Below are 18,552 nucleotides of genomic sequence, written 5' to 3'. Positions count from 1 at the left end.
AAGGAGACCAAAATACAACATCAAAAGGGCATATAGAGAGGAGGATTGGAAAATGAGATGGATAGAGGAAAGAAAGAGAGATAAATGTAGACAAACATCAAAAGAGGTAGTGATAGATGTAACGAGATGAAAGGTGAGGGGCGAATGCAATAAACAGGACAAAGAGAGATAGAGAGAGAAGGGGGGGGGGGTGAAGAATAAATTACATGGGAGGAGAGAGGATGGGAGTCCAGTAGGGAAAAACAAAGAAGGAATTTAGAATATTATTGAAGGATGAAATCAGGTATTAAAGAAGGTAGTGGAAGCAATTGAAAAAGTGAAAGGTACATAGAAAAATCCATTAGCCATGAATATAAGTGAATAAAATGACTGATATCATTTGTCATTAAGTACTCTCACCTTAAGTTATTTTTACCTCCAGATCAAATGACTGAGGGCAGAGAGATAAAAAAACAGTACCTTTTAATTATTCATGTATCAACCACCTGGTTAGAAAACAATGAAACAGGGATTATCCCTGTCCTGGGGGACATAAGGGCCGTCTGCACCATCCCGAGTTTTCAAATTAGCGTGCTATTTCTGATCCGGCAAATTATCCCGATCTGAAAAATCTCGAGATAGTTTGCAGTGGAGACGCAATTATCGCGCTAGTTCGTAGGATTAATCTCGAGATTGCAATCCCAAGTCAACTCGGGTTTATTTGCAAAATAGCGCGCTATTTTACGAATTATCCCACTAATTCGTAGGTGCAGACGCACTCGAGAATTGGACTCGGGGTAATTTATTCATGACGTCAGTCCATAATGCAATTCGCGTTCCACTTCCGCCTTGGTCAAAACATAAACACGTGCGAAAGTCAACTAGCTATTATCGCGAATAGCGTTCATCAATTGCCTAATCAGCAACGATGGTGTCCCACCTGTGAATGGATTTTGGGAGAGACCAGACCGAAGGGGGAGGCGCTCATCGACGATGGTCATATTCAATAACAACACTGACAGCAGTGTCGTCTTATTCCTTCGCAAAATGTGAGCAAATAGCATTTCTTTCCTCCTTCTCTCCCTCTCTCTCTCTCTCTGTCGTTGCCTCCTACTCCGCCATCATATTTAACGAAGAATACATCACTTCTTCACTCGCTGAGCTGAGAGGATTGTTGCATAACACCGGTCGAACTCGGCGAAAGTGCTAGTGAAAGGAGTACATTGCTTGCATATCGCGGGAAGTTATTCAAAAGCGCGGGCCGTTGAAACTCCAAGATCCGAAAGTGCGCATGCTCGGAATATCGGGCTTGTTGCCTCGCTCGAGCAGGAATCGCTCTTCTTGCGATGGTGGAGACGGGGTTTCTTGAATCTCGAGATTAATCGCGAAATAGGCCGATCGGGCTAAAATCTCGAGATTGAGCAAACTCGGGATGGTGCAGCACCGCCTATAGAATCAAAGTTTCTGGGTGTTGTAATAAACATTCTACAACGTATTTTTAATTTTTGTCAAACCCCACATGATTAATTTCAATGACCTGGGGGTTGATCCATAAAGCTGATCATAAGAACCAGACAACTTTATACAATTTTAATACATAGACAAATTTGCACAGACTTATGCTGATACGTGGAAATATGATTGAAAAATAAGGTTAAGGATCATGTACAAGGCAGCCAACTGTTGATGTGTTTAGTTCGTTCATTAAATTGTGGTCACTTTTGCGGAAGGTTCATGTAATTACAGTCCGATTAGTAAGAAGAAGTTTCTGGTAGAGAATCCACCTTATTAAAATCAAGAGATAATCCATGCGGAAAAGGTAAATTAACGAGCCTCATGATCTCACTATCAAAAGCAAGAGACATTGAACAATATAGAGGATCACTCACTGATCACACTTATTCTAGATCCCATTCACATTCATTTAAAGAGTGTACTAGTAAAATCATGTCAGCATCATGATATAATCGGTCTGAGAGCTACCAAAAACTATTTACCATTTTTAATAATTGACATAAAGCCTTTTTAAATCAAGATTTTTTTTTAAATGTAATATTTATCTCATAAGCTAGCTTACAAAATTTTAATCTATAGCTATTGCAATTGGCCTTTGTAACTTAAACTCTTTTTCTCAATTAAAAAAAAAGTTTTATGTCACACCGTTGATTATCACAAATCAGTGCTAAAATTTAATCCTTATTTGGTTTGAATACATCTTATCATGTTGGCAAAGGCATATATATTAAAAGAATCATTACATAGTTGAGTGCCCCCCCCCCCCTTGGTTCAGGAGGAAACCAAACTAAAGAGTCCCAAAGAAGATTATACTTGATCAATCAGAACATAGTACATGAAACCCCATTGCTTAAAGGAATCACAGATTGAGTCAAAGGCTAAATATAAACATTTACATCAAAAGTGTAGACTATTGTCTGGACATTAAAATTGCATCATCTCAAATCAACACAAAATAAGACTTAAAAGATTGACCAACAGAATGCAAAAGGATATTTTCCCTCCTGGAAGATTTAAATACCCTTTAAGAACTCCCTGATATTCCATCAACAAATTAAAAAAACTGTAATTCTTTGGAGGAAAGTGGAAAACAATGAAAGACAGGATGAAAGACAATGAAAGACAGGATATGTAACTAAATGCAACTTTAAGGCTGTTCAGAAAACAAGTGGAATGCCTCTGGCAGTCTCGCCTGCAATACATGATTCGATATAGCAGCAGTGCTGACTTTGTAAACAGCTATTGAATAATTATTCACAAAAGAAAACATTAATATAATAAAATATTATGTCCATTGACCCAAAATGACCTTTGACCATGATCATGTGATCTACGATGTGTGCAGAACAATCACTTACACTTGATTCTTATTTATACTTCATGTCTATGTTTCATGAACTAGATCCATAAACTTTTTAAGTTATGATGCCAATTCAACAAATACCCCCAACATGACCAAAGTTATTTGACTCTAAATGACCTTTGACCTTATTCATGTGACCAGAAACTCGCACAGGATGTTCAGTGATACTTGATTACTCCTATATCCAAGTTTTATGAACTAGCTCCATACAAATTTAAAGTTACGATTGAAATTCAACAAATACCCCTAACATGCCAAAAGTTCATTGACCCTAAATGACCTTTGACCTTGATCATGTGACCTGAAACTCGGGCAGGATGTTCAGTAATACTTCATTACTCTATAGAATCAAGTTTCATGAACTAGGTCCATATACTTTTTAAGTTATGATGTCATTTCAAAACTTAACCTTAGGTTAAGATTTGAAGTTGGCGATGCCGCCGCCATCGGAAAAGCGGCACCTATAGTCTCGCTCTGCTATGCAGGCGAGACAAAAATGATCTGTAAATAGGCTCTAGAGATGAAAATATATGTTAACATGATGCATTGAAGATGCCTTCAACCATCTGAAAAATCTGCTTTGATTACATCACACCATAGATATGCAGTTCAGCATTCAGAATAGTATAAAATATGATGACTTGAATGGGGAGGGTTGGTGGGAGAGTGTCTTTTAAAGAAATCATGAGTCAAATGTATCGCTTGGAAGAACCAGTGGCTTCATTTATAAAGTAGGCCTGAGTCATCTTTTTTTTGTTTAATGGGGACTGCCGGGGACTGTTGACTGGATTTTTCAATGACCAGTAGACCACCAAAATAAACAAATACCGTACATAAAAAATCAAGCGTCACCAAAGACTACGAATATCAACAACTTTCAGGCCTTTCTTAACATATCTAGATCTATATATCAAAACTTTCACACGATAGTATATTTCCAACACTCAAATCAACCAAGTAGAGCTATGAAAATGATAGTACCAAGCACGATTTCTAAACTTTCTTGCTTGATAATAATTATACTAAAAATGATAAGATTTCTATAAGCCTTTACTTGAAAAATATCATTTTTAAAAATTAAGAAAAATTAAAAAGGTACAAAGCACATTGCTTGAATTTATTGGCCTATAACATTATAATCACTGTTGCATGGGTACAGCCATTATGTTTTGTTTGCTACTCCACTGCAGAAATGCTGTGGAGTAACTAGAAGTCGATATTCTCAGTGTTTGGTGACATTGAATTTCTTTTGTTTTTCTTATTTAAGCAGTCAACCGGTCTGAAATAAATTGCATTGGTGATGATGTAATCGGGTGGGCAACAGTCGAAAGCCAGGTTCGGCATTAAGGAATAATAGAAAGAAAGCAACAAAAGATAAAAAATAGCAAAACATAAGAAAATTTCTACCAATCATGAAATTTTACCCATTTTGGGGGTAAGCTTTCATCAACTACTAAGGTCTGGTGAAACTTGAAAGCCTCACAAGCAAAAGCTCAACAAAAGTGGGTCAATTGTTTAAAATTCTTGTGCTAATATACCAATTAGATGATCAGCTCCAAGGCTCCAAATAAGTTTTCACCTTGCCTTTGCAAATGTACGAAATGAATAAATATAAATTCTTTCAATTATTTTTACTCACTCATGCATGAATGAAGAATCTGTTGCGTAATACCAGATAGAAGAGATGCTAAGCTTTACAATGAATGTCATTTGTCTATTATATATGTTCAGTTATGATAAATCATCAATAACTCTTGGTTTTGTTTTCTGGGATGTACTGTATGAGGGTAGTGAGGGTAGAATTATTGGACCGAATGTCAATTCATCCCAACCAAGAAACAATAAAGGAGGCGAGTAAACCTTTCAAACTTACTTCTAAACTTGGCATAGAGTCTGTATAATGATTTATCGACTTAAACTGCCATTTCCCCCAATCAGAAAAGAAATGACACAGGTAAAACTTGATCTAATAAATATGCAAAATTAAACCTTTACTAACGGATAATTTCATCACAGCATGTTGTTAGTCATCTCAACAGCCTTTTTCAGACCCTATTCCACACAGCATTAATCTCTAACCCAGGGATTCTCAAATGGTGGCGCGCGCGCCACTTGTGGCGCACCGAGCCTTGCGGAGTGGCGCGTGGGAGCCGGTAGGAATTAAAAAGAAAAATATATGGCGGGAAAGTTTGATCTACTAGTAACCTGAAATTGATGTTTGATGACAATTTTATTACAAAGGGAAAACAAAAAACTCAATTATATTTGAAACTTAAGTCCTTATCGATTTTATTTGTTGTATGCTTGGTGTATGCGCGTATGACTGTTACAAAGAATATATGCATGCCATCACGAGGATGAGATACACAATTTATCTCTATGATCACAAGTGATGCCCTGTTCGTCAGATATCAATCATGTTTTCAACTATTTCTACGGCTAGTAATTTCGCATTTCCAAATTATACATTGAAATTTGGTGGAATTGCTCAGATGCAGCACCTGAAATGAAGAAAATAAATCCATGATTTAACAGAAGTCTTATACATGGTAGGCCTTGGTTTTGATTATTAACTTGGACTCCGGGCAAAGAACATCTTATCGGAAAATGTGGCATACAATAAATTTTTTTTTTTTTAATTTGCATATTATTATAGCATCACGATAAGTAAGTCGGGTAAGTTTTAACCATCAAATAATTTTAAATTGAAGTACGGAATTTTAGACATATTTTTTGTTTCCAAAGCCGATTATTCAAAATCAAAGGTTGTAAAAGCAAAATGCTGCAATGTATGTCTGCTGGATGCCCTCGTGGAGTCGCGCTTAACATGAACTGAATGAATAATACGTGAGATATCTCACAGCCCTAGCAGCAAAATGAAGGACATGTCACTTCAATCACTATATCTGAACAAGTAGTATCACCGGTATATGTAACGAAAAGTCACTTATTAATGAAATAGATTGTGCAGTTTGTTTGCATAGTCAGGTCCAGATTTTAGAAAAGTAGGCTGCCTTAGGCAAATCGTGTTAATGCTGAATTTAGTGTTTTAGCCTAATTTGAGGGCGCTGAGTCCAAAAATGCTGTTTGCCGACCTTGATTTTTATGTTACAATACTCAAATTGGCAAAAACAATATAGCCGCCATTCTACACCCTTTTTTGCTCTATTTTGAACCCCAAAACCTGTAACAAAAATGTTTGTCAACTGTTTTTTGGTAATATTTGATCTCAGAAATAACATACTAAAAATCTACCAAAATCCGCATCCGGGAAAATGGTTATTTTCAAGATGGCGTCTAAGATGGCCGCCATTCACTGAAAATTAACATAACTGACTCTTTATCTACCTAGACCTTTTTTCGGTGCATACAAGACTTGTTTTCAATGGTGTATAGGGGGTAAAAGGAAAGAGTGAACATAAGCACTCCAGGACACCTGAAATTCCAAGATTGCGTAAAAATGACTGCCATGGCCTAACAATTTACAATCTATCAATTAACTATTTTAATGCCTTTTATTTGGGTTTTTTCATTGGTGATTTCAAGGGTCAAGTAGTAAACTGGGACAAGTTACAAGGACAGTCAACGGTCCACTATGTCTAAAAATCCAAGATGGCTTTCAAAATTGAAGTAAAAAATAGCTGTTGTTATCTAAAAACCCTAAAACCTGACATAGTTTGTTGATATCTGCATAGGGAATATGATGTTGGTCATGTTGGTGCCTAACCCATGGTTTAATGGTTCAAAAATATGTTGGAATAAAGGCAGTCTGTGGTCCTCCATGTCCAAAAATCCAAGATGGTTTGCAAAAATGGAGTGTAAAATGTCTGTTGTTAATTACAGACTGACACAGTCTGTTTAATAACCGCCCGGACAATATGATTTTTTAGTATAACCCATGGTTTAAAGGGTAAAGTATTACATTGGGACAAGTTACAAGGACAGTTAGTGGTTCCAGCATGTCCAAAAATCCAAAATGACTTCCAAAAATGGAGTCTATAATGGCCGTTCTTACCGAAAAACTGCCATAGTTTGTTTAAAATCAGCCTTGGGTATATGATTTTGGTATTTAACCCATGGCTTAAAGGGTCAAATAATAAATTGTGACAGGATACAAGGACAGTCAGAGGTCCAGCATGTCCAGAAATAAAAAAAAGCTTCCAAAATTGAGTCTAAAATGGCTATTGTTACCTTAAAACTGACATAGTTTGTTTAAATCTGCCTGGGGTATATGATTATGTTGTCTAACCCTTGGTTTAAAGGGTCAAGTAATACATTAGGATAAGTTACAAGGGCAACCAATGGTCCTGTATGTCCAAAAATCCAAGATGACTTCCAATAAAGGAGCCTAAAATTGCTGCTGATACTTTTAGAATCCATCTGGGAGATATGATTTTGGTGTCTACACTAGTTTCAAGGGTTAAATAATACTTTTGGATTAGTTACAATGCTATGAAGCTGTCCATTTTGCCTATTATTCAAAGATGGCTTTTAAAATGAGTCTAAAAAGACTTCCATCACTTAAACATTATGATTAGGTGAAAAAATCGACACTATTGTGGCTTGCAAGGCTGAAATAATAAATCGGGACAAATAATATATGCTCAGTAATGTTCTTTTCGTCGTAAAAAGTCCAAAGCGACTTCTAAAATTGCGTAAAAATGACCGCTGTCCCCCAATCATGAAACCACAGGATAGTCCTAAGCACTAAAATGACGTGTCTTTAAATACTTATCAGTGAATTATGGTACATTTTAGGAGAAAGTGTACCTTATTTCTTAAAGCTTTTTTTTTCGGATGTTTACTTATTGTTGCACCACCATCTAATTATGTCACTAACGCTTGTAAAACATATTTTTATTTTTATGAGTCTTAAAAACATAGCAGAGGCACCAAAATAGTGGCGCTAGATGGAATATGAAGTATTGCCATTTTTTTAAATCAATGTTGGCCAATTCGAATGCAATTTTTGGAGCGTTCTTCAATTTTTGACAAAATGGACAACAGCGTATCCCTGTAATTCGTCTTCACCTATATTATTTGACCCTTGAAATCACGAGAAAGACACAAAAATGTATCTAGGTTTATAGTATATGCACTATGCAGCAATTTTTAAAGAAAAAGCAACCATTTTTTATTGCCATCATGATTTTACAAAACAGCACCACTGATAAACCTTGAAAATTTTCCAATGTAATTTTCCCCCTTTGAACCATGATTTTTTATGTTTTATTTTTTTCTCGGTAGACCCCAAAGTTACTTCTACCAGGTGGATATTATATCAATTCGGACCATTTCAAAGTTACAACGTTCATTATAGACGCCATTTTGGAAGGTCATCTTGGATTCTCTGACACACTCACTGACTATCTTGTAAACATGACCTGATTCATATTTGCCTTGAAAGCTTCTTGAAGATTTTGATGATTTATTTTATTTTTGGAGTTGATGGTACAACGACTGCCGTTTTGGACGCTATGTTGGATTTCCAGGTACCCTTGACGAACTTTCGTAACTATAACCTGCAGCAATTTTTAAAGAAAAAGCAACCATTTTTTATTGCCATCATGATTTTACAAAACAGCACCACTGATAAACCTTGAAAATTTTCCAATGTAATTTTCCCCCTTTGAACCATGATTTTTTATGTTTTATTTTTTTCTCGGTAGACCCCAAAGTTACTTCTACCAGGTGGATATTATATCAATTCGGACCATTTCAAAGTTACAACGTTCATTATAGATGCCATTTTGGAAGGTCATCTTGGATTCTCTGACACACTCACTGACTATCTTGTAAACATGACCTGATTCATATTTGCCTTGAAAGCTTCTTGAAGATTTTGATGATTTATTTTATTTTTGGAGTTGATGGTACAACGACTGCCGTTTTGGACGCTATGTTGGATTTCCAGGTACCCTTGACGAACTTTCGTAACTATAACCTGTCTAAATAGATTTTGTTTCACACTAAGTTTCATGAAATAGACATCTGTAGACATCTTAGTTTCAAAAACTTAACCTCGGTTATTAAAGATTTGATGTTGACCTTGCCGCCATCATCGGAAAAGCGACGTCCATGTCATGCTTCTGCAATGCAGGCGAGGAAAAAAATGGACTCAATAAAAATATAACAACATGATTATGCCAGCATCGCCCAAAAATCAAATATTTGGCCATATTATTTATCAATCAGCAGCTGTGAATCCTGGCAGCCAACGTTCTCGCTACCACGCGTCACGGTTGGCGGGCGCCGCCAACCCTGAAAATTTTCAGGGCAAATCCGCCAACCGTGAACTTCCCCGACAACCGTGGCCGACAACTGTAAAGCAGGCCTAGATCTACACAAAAACTGAATAATATATTTAAAAAATAATCTGCTTTTCAGATCCTATAATAAACTTGTCGATTATTTCGTCCACGATTTCTTCCCGGGATTTCTTTGACTCACTCACTACTACTAGTGCGCTATATACGACGATACGACCTCGACTCGAGGCCCAATCTCTTATGTGGGAAGCGCGAAGATGTTTACTTCGCATTTGCGTATCGCATTGCTCACATTATTTACGTCTTTAAAATGGTAGTAAATACGCTCAAAAACAAGTGAGGGGAGAGGGGTATCGTGGGTTACTGGCTTGGGCAATGTAATTTAGATTATTACAAATTTCAGTTGATATTGTCACTTATTATGTCAAAAATAAAGTGTGTCAAAATTACTATCAAAATTCAATCGAAATATAGTTTCATCTCGTCCCAGGCCCCAGCCTTTATAGCTACATCTACATGAATTCATTGAATGCATTTCTGATGACACTGCCGTAGAGCGAATTGAGAAAACTATTCAAAGATCACATTAATAATGACAAAGCCAATGGAATGGATTGATATAATGTCCAACTCATTTACTTACATCAAAATGATTTATTCACATTTAAATTCCGATTTTTACGCCGTTATTTCCAAAGTCTTGATCTCTAAATTGATCTTTTGAAACTATTGGTTAATTTCGCGACGGCATGTCTACCAAGTTCTGTGCCACTAGCACTGCACTTGCACTCGCAACGGTCACATTCATAATACAAATCGCACAAGGCATCAAAGTCCTTGATCCGGGGATCCGATAGTCTTCCAAAATTTGATGGGATCCAAAACTAATTTAATTTTTTTCATATATTCATTCAATCTGTTGTAATTTTCATTATTAATAATATTTATTAATATTATTCACATTTTTTATCATTACGACTCATTTTTTAATGTGAGTTATACGTACAGTGTATTTTCATTTGTATTGTTCTTTATTACTCTTTGCCTGCCAATTAAATAATGAGCGCACCTGTCACGGGCCTGAGAAATGTTTTTAATCATCACAGTGAATGCTTTATGTATTTGTTGTACAATTGCTTAACTACGATATAAAATAAAATATCATTTGAAATTAATTTGTGTAAAGGAAAAATAGAGAATAATGGGGGGTGGCCGTGGGCAATGTAGATGAAAATGATGGGATGTTTGTGACTTTGTGGGGAGGGATTGTTCGTAGCGAATGAAATTGATATTCCTTTATGGATGTGTCTACTGTGATTGTGGCTTCATAATCTTTATGGCGATTGGAAAATCCACCTTGGGTCGGGAGGGGTACGTGATTCAATAGATTTCGATAGAAGTACACAATCAACAAAGTGGAATTGGCAATTCATTCACAGATATTCGTTTCAAGTACGAATTATTGAAGTTGATATGTGTGAACATTTTAGAGGATATCGGATATGTATATCGTTTTTTCACGCCCACAATGAGTTGCTAGTATAATTTGCATATCGTTGGATGAATTTTTCAAGTTCACTTATGTCTTTATGTTTTATATCGGAATTGTGCTTTAAATATATGAGTTATATCTTGACAACGTCGTTAGCCTAATTATACTGCGAGTGGATAATATTTATGAAGTGAGTTGGAATGTGAACGAGACGCCCCAAAGCCGATGGCACGTGATCTAATTAGTATTCACTTTGAAAGTTTCTGGGTTGAGCCAATCATTGTGCTTGAAAACGGGTTTCCCCGAATTCCCGCCCTTGGAATGTGTCCCACATGTGTGACCTGTTAACCTGTTGTTTGAGTGCGAATCAGCTGATTTCGTGACCTCAAAAACTCTTCTTGGTGTTTACGCTGGATGGGGGCTATAAAATTAAGAAGATCTTTCTCTTTTATTCATTTTTAATAAACTGTTCGTGATTTTCAAACTACACCTATAGTGATATTGTGATGCAATTTATTGAATCACGTACCTCGATCATCCCACTCATGGTGGAAGTAAATATTTCTTAAATTCACCAAAAGATACATGTAAAGAAAGATTATTCGGCCGTCATCATCGGTAGAAGTATAGACACGTCTATAAAAATGTATTCGCTTCGAATATTGACTTCTTCACCAATCCCACACACACGATCTCAACATCCCCTTGTCATTGTCCACGCCACGACCCCTCCCCTATCGCTGTCTCCCTTCGACCATCCTACAACCCCACCCCTCTTCCTCTCCTTCACAAACGCTGTATTTGTAGGCCTACATAATGTATTATGTAAAAATAGAAATCTTATTTCCTGTCAATTAACCTATACTTTCAAAACATTTTAAATCGCAGTTAAGAACAACAAATTCGTAATATTAGAGTATTATGAATGACTAAAAATATTTCTCACGCTCGTGATGAAGCACAGCACATTCATTATTTTATAGGTGAGTAACGAACAATACAAATGAACACAGCAATAATTGACAGTGATAAAAGAATCTCGATTGGAAATTATTAGTATAAACATCATCAACAGAAGTCTTATGAGAGTTATAGTTTCAGTGAGTTTCGAATAAACCAAACAAAAACCCATGCAAATGATATAAGTTGGGGACCCCGTCTCATGAATACCGATGCCCATTATTTGGAAGCCTCGGAAGAAAACTTCCGAGGCTTCCAAATAATAATACCTCGGTCACATTTGCTCTACAGCGAGTCGAAAACAGCCGTTTTATTAATTTTCATTCAAACCACCTATATTCAGCTGGTACAAAAAATGTTAAAACGGCTGTTTTCGACTCGCCGTACGGCCGCCGTAGACATGTGACCGAGGTAAAAAAGTCGAAACAATCTTTGGATTTAGTAAGGGCGTGACGCAGCGCAAGCTCAAAGGGCTACGCATTCGGTCCGTAGATGAAGTCGGGCATTGTCATAAGAAACAACACGCATTCACAAAATTAATCGCACTTTCTAAGGATGTAGCGATATCGATCTGAACATTGGAAAGTATGGAGTTAATTTATCGATGTAAATAATCTATAACTGTAGGTATAAAATGAGATTAACTTCAATTTTTAAGTTATCAGTAATTGCCTTTCTGCTTCAATCGCAATTCGCGCAACCGTTACGGCTGTGTGGCCGGAGAAGCATTAAATAGACATAAAATGTGGTGCATTTAGCAGCAATCTAAGCTCGTCGATATTGATATTTTCGATAGCTACCGCGCTTTACGCGGGAGGGAGGACACCCCCCTCCCGAACCCTCCCCCCCGTTTTTTTTTTGGATTTAGCACCCCTGAATTTACCTTAAAACAATCGATAAATCAGCATTAACACAAAATGCCTAAAGCACTTTTTCTGAGCACATTTTTGAAAATCTGGACCTGACTAGCATCTGTATTGCATCTGTTGATATTGATTAGAGCCCCTCTTGGCCATTTAAAAGGCATCATAATCCAAAACTTCAAGGGGCTCCGACCCCTCGAGCTAGCCAGGGGCCTCCTTAGCAATATTTCGCTCGTTCGTGCTAGTGGAGCAGTAGATTCCCAACAAGAAATACGGAGTTTTCACAAAAGTAACTGAGAATGGCTGGTCTAACCCCTTCACAGAGAAGTAAAAGAAGGTGTCAGTCAGACTACTATAAATATAATAAAATGTTTTTAGTGATAAATTGAACAAATATATAAAAAATTTTATACATGGTTAGACCTATATTTAATTGGTTCTGTGAATGCAATCCTAGAACACTGTACCCTATTTGTATGTTGCATGACATTTAATAACTGATTTTATTAATGGAAGACCTAAAACTACTGGTAATTAATGTGGTAATATTACTCAACACCCTACCAAAATCCAGATTTCACAAAATTTACTATTTATAATCAATTACAAAATTACAATGTGACAAGATCCAGGTGCACTTAATGGCTGGATATTCCTACACAATCCCTACTTATTGATTAGAGGTCTTATTGAGTTAAATAAAGAGAGGAAGGCACATTAGACAAAAAATACATGTAGATGAATAAAAGGAATAATTATGGAACTATCATTCTACTGATCATTCTCCTACTTGGTGAGGTATGTCCAAGGCGAATACTTTGTCAGATTGATTTCATACTTGTTACCATGGCACTTTTATTCTTCCCTGGATAGATAGGGGCACCCCTAACCCTCTTCCTCTCATCTTGGACCTCCAGGGGGCTCTACTGATGATTCACCTGATGAATCATGCGACAGGGAAATACAGCTTGTCCTATAAAATCACAATAATGGCTTGCAATGTGTATCTGATGATGAACAAATGAAAAAAGACATGAGGTAAATGCCAAGTTTCTCCTCATAATATAGAGAGGTTGACCCTGAATTGATAGCCATAAAACTATGATCTAATTGATAATAGTTTTATTGCAATTTCGCCAAACTGGGGAAAGGGTGGAGAGTGCCAGGTTGTTCTGACTAACTGGGGCAAAGACAACCCTTAACTTTATAATCTACATAATGACTTCATACATCTCTTGATATTAGAATATAAAATAAAAGTTTGAGAAAACATAGCTAAAAATCAGACGGATAAAGGAATGGGTTGAAAAGTGTTAAAAGTTGATTAAAGCTTCTATGCTACAAAAACAGTACCCAAACTTTACTTTCCAAACAAATTGTTCACAAAAACTTTACTATGGGGCACCTATATAGATGACTTCATACATTTTCTTTATTTCTAAAGATTTGTTGACCCATTGAACACTGTAACAGTAATAGTAATACAGACAGTTCCTGTAGCCGTAGGTTTAATATTGACATTAACAGAAACGATCAAACCAAAAATTGTTCTAAATTCAGTTGATTTTCAAGTTTTACTTTACTATCTTCACACTGGTAAACACTAACTCAAACGTTATTATGGAGGTTCATGATTACTGTATATTATGTATTCTAAGAAATTGTTCATTCTTTTAAGATGACCTGTCATATTAACTTAAATTAGGCACCAAGTAAAAAGTTATTCATTACCAACATTATTTCATTACCAATCCTTACATTTCACCAAAGAGAAAAGAAAAGAGAGAATGCAGGAAAAGCAGTTATTGAAAGATGCATTATTGTACTGGAATTATGCTAAAATATGCTGTACAGACATTTGAAAAGGTACCTTTCAAGACTAATGTAGCCGAGTTTCAGGTATCCCTCCATGCACAAGGCTAAACCCTCTAGCATAAAGAGGGAGGAAAGGTGGAGGAAATAAGGAGTTGACAGTCTCTTGATGATAATATCAGCTGGATCTAAACCCTGTTTCAAGAAAGTTGTAATTAATCTCTGGTTACAAGCTACTATTTAAGATACCAAAGCCAAGCCATTTCATTGGCTGAAATCAAACCTGCAATAGAATTGTAGCAATTGTTATCAATATTAAGTCATATGAAACATGACTCTGGAACTCAAATGTCTTCACCTTTCTCCCCAGCATAATCCCCATCCTGTACATTGTTCTCTCACCTTCAACTGTAATAATGTCTTCGGTTCATGCAAATTTATTTATATAAAAACATATGATGATTCTCTTTCAACTGTTCAGAAAAACTACACAGTGAAAATACAAAGGAGAATTTAAAATTATCAATATAATGAAAGGATGAAGTGTTTGTTACGAAGCCCCAAACCGGACATTTTTTACAACGAAAAAAAAAAATTATTACGTACGTACGTAATATTATTACGTACGTACGTAGTATTATCACGTACATACGTAGTATTTATTACGTACGTACGTAGTATTATTACGTACGTACGTAGTATTATTACGTACGTACGTAGTATTTATTACGTACGTACGTAATAAGCACCACGTCGAACCTGTCGGGGAACCTGTACAGTCGGACTATACAAAACACGAAACCAAGATTTTAGCGATAATCTATCATAACTTAATCACAAATACAATAGACAAATTACCTACCATTGTAAAGCTTAGAATCTCATCTTTCATCTGAAATTACTTAGATTATTCCTCATTCACGCATGAGTGAGCAAAAATAATTTGAAGAAAGGATACCAAAAACTCATTTGGCGGGGGTATCTGAATTTCAAAAAGAAAATCACATGCCTAAAAACTTCAATGTCTGCTCTTTTAATCACAGAAAACGGTCAGAATTAAAAAAGTTCTTTTCCCTCGAAACAATGCTTGTATTTCCATAATTTCATTAAATAAACGTACGTGTTTTCACCGGTTTCCCACAGAAGTTATCGCATGGTTAACAAAAGACTTAAAGGGATGGTCCAGCTAGGCTGGAGATATTTCTAAATATAGTAAAATTCACATAGCAAAATGCTGAAAATTTGATTAAAATCGGATGACAAATAACAAAGTTATTGAATTTTAAAGAATTGCATTGTTTTGTTGAAACAGTTCTAGGCATGTCTTAATGAATATTCATTAGGTGGGCTGATGTCAGTTTTGTAAAACATAATATGTATGTATGTATATATATATATATACAGCGCGTCCCAAAAAAATGTCCCTCTGACAAATGGCTGAATTAATTCTAAAATTACGTATTATTCTGAATTAAATGTGCAGAACTAGAAAGTTCATTTCATATTCTAACTTCTGTAAAAATTTCATTGGTTTCGCTTCAGCGGTTTTGAATACACAATATATTATGTAACAGTGGTGCTTTTCAGCCCATTCCAAGTTTGCATGCAGCAATGCTGTATGTTCTGCACTGTCTAGCATATCAACTCCCTTTGATCCTCCAAAAATCTGACAAGGGAATTCCCTAATCTGACCAGGGAAGTCCCCATGAACCCCATGATCAAACCTAGCTCATCAAATCGCAACCTTGAGCATGTTTAGTAGGTCAAGAAATGTTACACCAATGCTGGACAGTCCATTGCAAGTTTGATAATGTTAAATGCAACACTGGTGGAGACAATAGGTCATGCCTGTTTCAGGCCTTGTTCAATGTTTCACTCATTTCAACTACATGTACTGCATTCTTGTTGCATTAATAATTTGTTATTAAGTTACTGAGGTCAAGTTAATTTACCTATTTGATTAAAAAAGTCAATTTCCACTGGTAATGTTCAAATTTGCAAAGTTACACTTGTGATTTGTCCATCATTGTTTAGCTTATTGTACTCATCCATTTTTTTCAGGTTGATACATCTATTCCCCATATCAATCATAAAAAAATCTTCATGATGGATATTTCATTCCCTTCTGAACATGCTCATGTTTGTGATTTGATCAGCCTAGTCAGATCAGGGAATTGTCCCTGCTCAGATACTGGATGTTAAATGGGGGTTAACATGCTAGAGGCAGTGCATAAATACTGCATTGCTGCAAACTTGGAATGGGCTGAAATATACCACTGTTACATAACAGAATGTGTATTCAAAACCGCTGAAGCGAGACAGATGAAATTTTTATAGAAGTTAGGTTATGAAATGAGCTTTCTAGTTCTGTTCATTTAATTGAATATGATACTATATTTTGGAATTAATTCAGCCGTATGTCAGAGGGACATTTTTTTTGGGACGCGCTGTATATATATACATATATATATATATATATATATATATATATATTTTTTTTTTTTTTTACCTATAGGAACGGGAAATTCTAAGCACATTTTGTCATATGAAAAGAATAACTATTTTTAGTTCCTCTACCTAAGCGCGAGCTGAAAATATTGTTGATATTCCAATCTGAAAAAAGGGACAATAAGGATTATGAATTCATAAAAAGGAAATTTTTCATTTAATAATAGGCCAAATGAGAACGCGAAATTTTGGAATTCATACAGAAGTATTCTCACTCACCTAAATGCGAGCGCGCAGTGCTAGCTGATATTTTTTTACAATCAGACCTAAACAAATGGGACATCTTGAGAACTTTATGGAATACACGATCGAAGAAGGACCTACTTCACGTAGGCCTATGTTTCGAATAATGCGAGTGCGCATCAGACAAAATAATGAAAACTGATCTATGTCTGAAATGGAATATGTTTTGTGTATTGACTTAAAATTGAATATTTTAAAGCTCCATATCAACTTTTATTAATTGACATGAAAGATTTTTTTTCAAAGTATTCGACCCCCCTCCCCCCGTCATTTTATTCACTCGTGACCCGTCTTCATATTCTTATTTTTCCTTCTTTTTACCCTCTCCTTTAATACCTTTCGTTTTTTTTTTCTTTCTTTCCCCCGAAGTATTTTTTTCGCGCCGCCAATAGGGGGAAGGGGGGGCGCTGCCCTTTTTCCTGGATCCGCCTATGCTGACCCCTGCACTTAAAAAAAAAAAAAATTAGGATGTGGTTGATAATAACAATGCTTCTTTGAACGTACATTATGCTAATTTTGTTATTCTTGCTACTCCACAAACAGACTAAGCTCGATCACATAATGTATAAATATTATAATGCCAACACTATTATGGGAGGGGTGACCCCCCCCCCCTTAACTAGTGTCCAGCAGATCTAATGTAGTCACAAAAGGCGTGGAAATCGAAAGATTGACATCCACAAACTCTGGTCCGACTGTCATTCTGTCAAGAATACAGGTTCGACGACGGTGCTTATTATGTACGTAAGTATTTATTTATTTAGTTTTATTGTTTAGTTATACAATCTGTATACCTTCGCGTTCGCATTATTCATGAAGGAAGATAACCATCCTTTTCATAATTACAAAAAGAGTATTCCGTTGTTAGATCTTTTTAAAGATTAAAGTGCCCGAAGCGCGAGCTGCAAAAAATCAGGACCTAAAAACTGGACATTATATAAGCACTTTTTATGCACATGATAGGCAGATAGGTATGTAACTAAACAATTATTTATTGATGCGGGCGCAAGGAAAAAGTTTGAGATTTAGATCTCAAAACAGGATAGGCCTACTCTATTCATATTTTAATGAAAAGAATGGTTAGTTTCCCACATGAATAATGCGCGAGGGCGAAGCTCGAGCTGAGATATTTTGAGATTGATCAGACCATCAAAAAAAAATTACAGAGCACTTAAAAAAAATCAATTTGTAAATCACACAAAATAACTTATTTCATTCCCTATTCTTATTTGCCTCTTTTTTTTAAATCATTTTCTTTCCTTCCCTTCCTTTTTTTTTTTTTTTTTTTTCTTTCCCCTTTTTTTTCGCGCCGCCAATGGGGGGGGGGTGGCCTCTTTACCTTCTGGATCCGCCTATATGCTGGCCCCTGGATTTTTAAAATATCAATTTCTTTAATAATGACAATGTTTCTTTAACCGTACAATATAGTTAATTTTGATATTCTTGTCACGCCACAAACTGACTTTAAAGCTCGATCACACGTTACGTACAGTGTAAAACATTATGGGAGAGGTTACCCGGCCCCCCACATATATTGTCCAGCAAATC

This window comes from Lytechinus pictus, chromosome 3, assembly GCF_037042905.1.
Source record: "Lytechinus pictus isolate F3 Inbred chromosome 3, Lp3.0, whole genome shotgun sequence".
Taxonomy (NCBI): domain Eukaryota; kingdom Metazoa; phylum Echinodermata; class Echinoidea; order Temnopleuroida; family Toxopneustidae; genus Lytechinus; species Lytechinus pictus.
Note: the sequence above shows the minus strand (reverse complement) of the source record.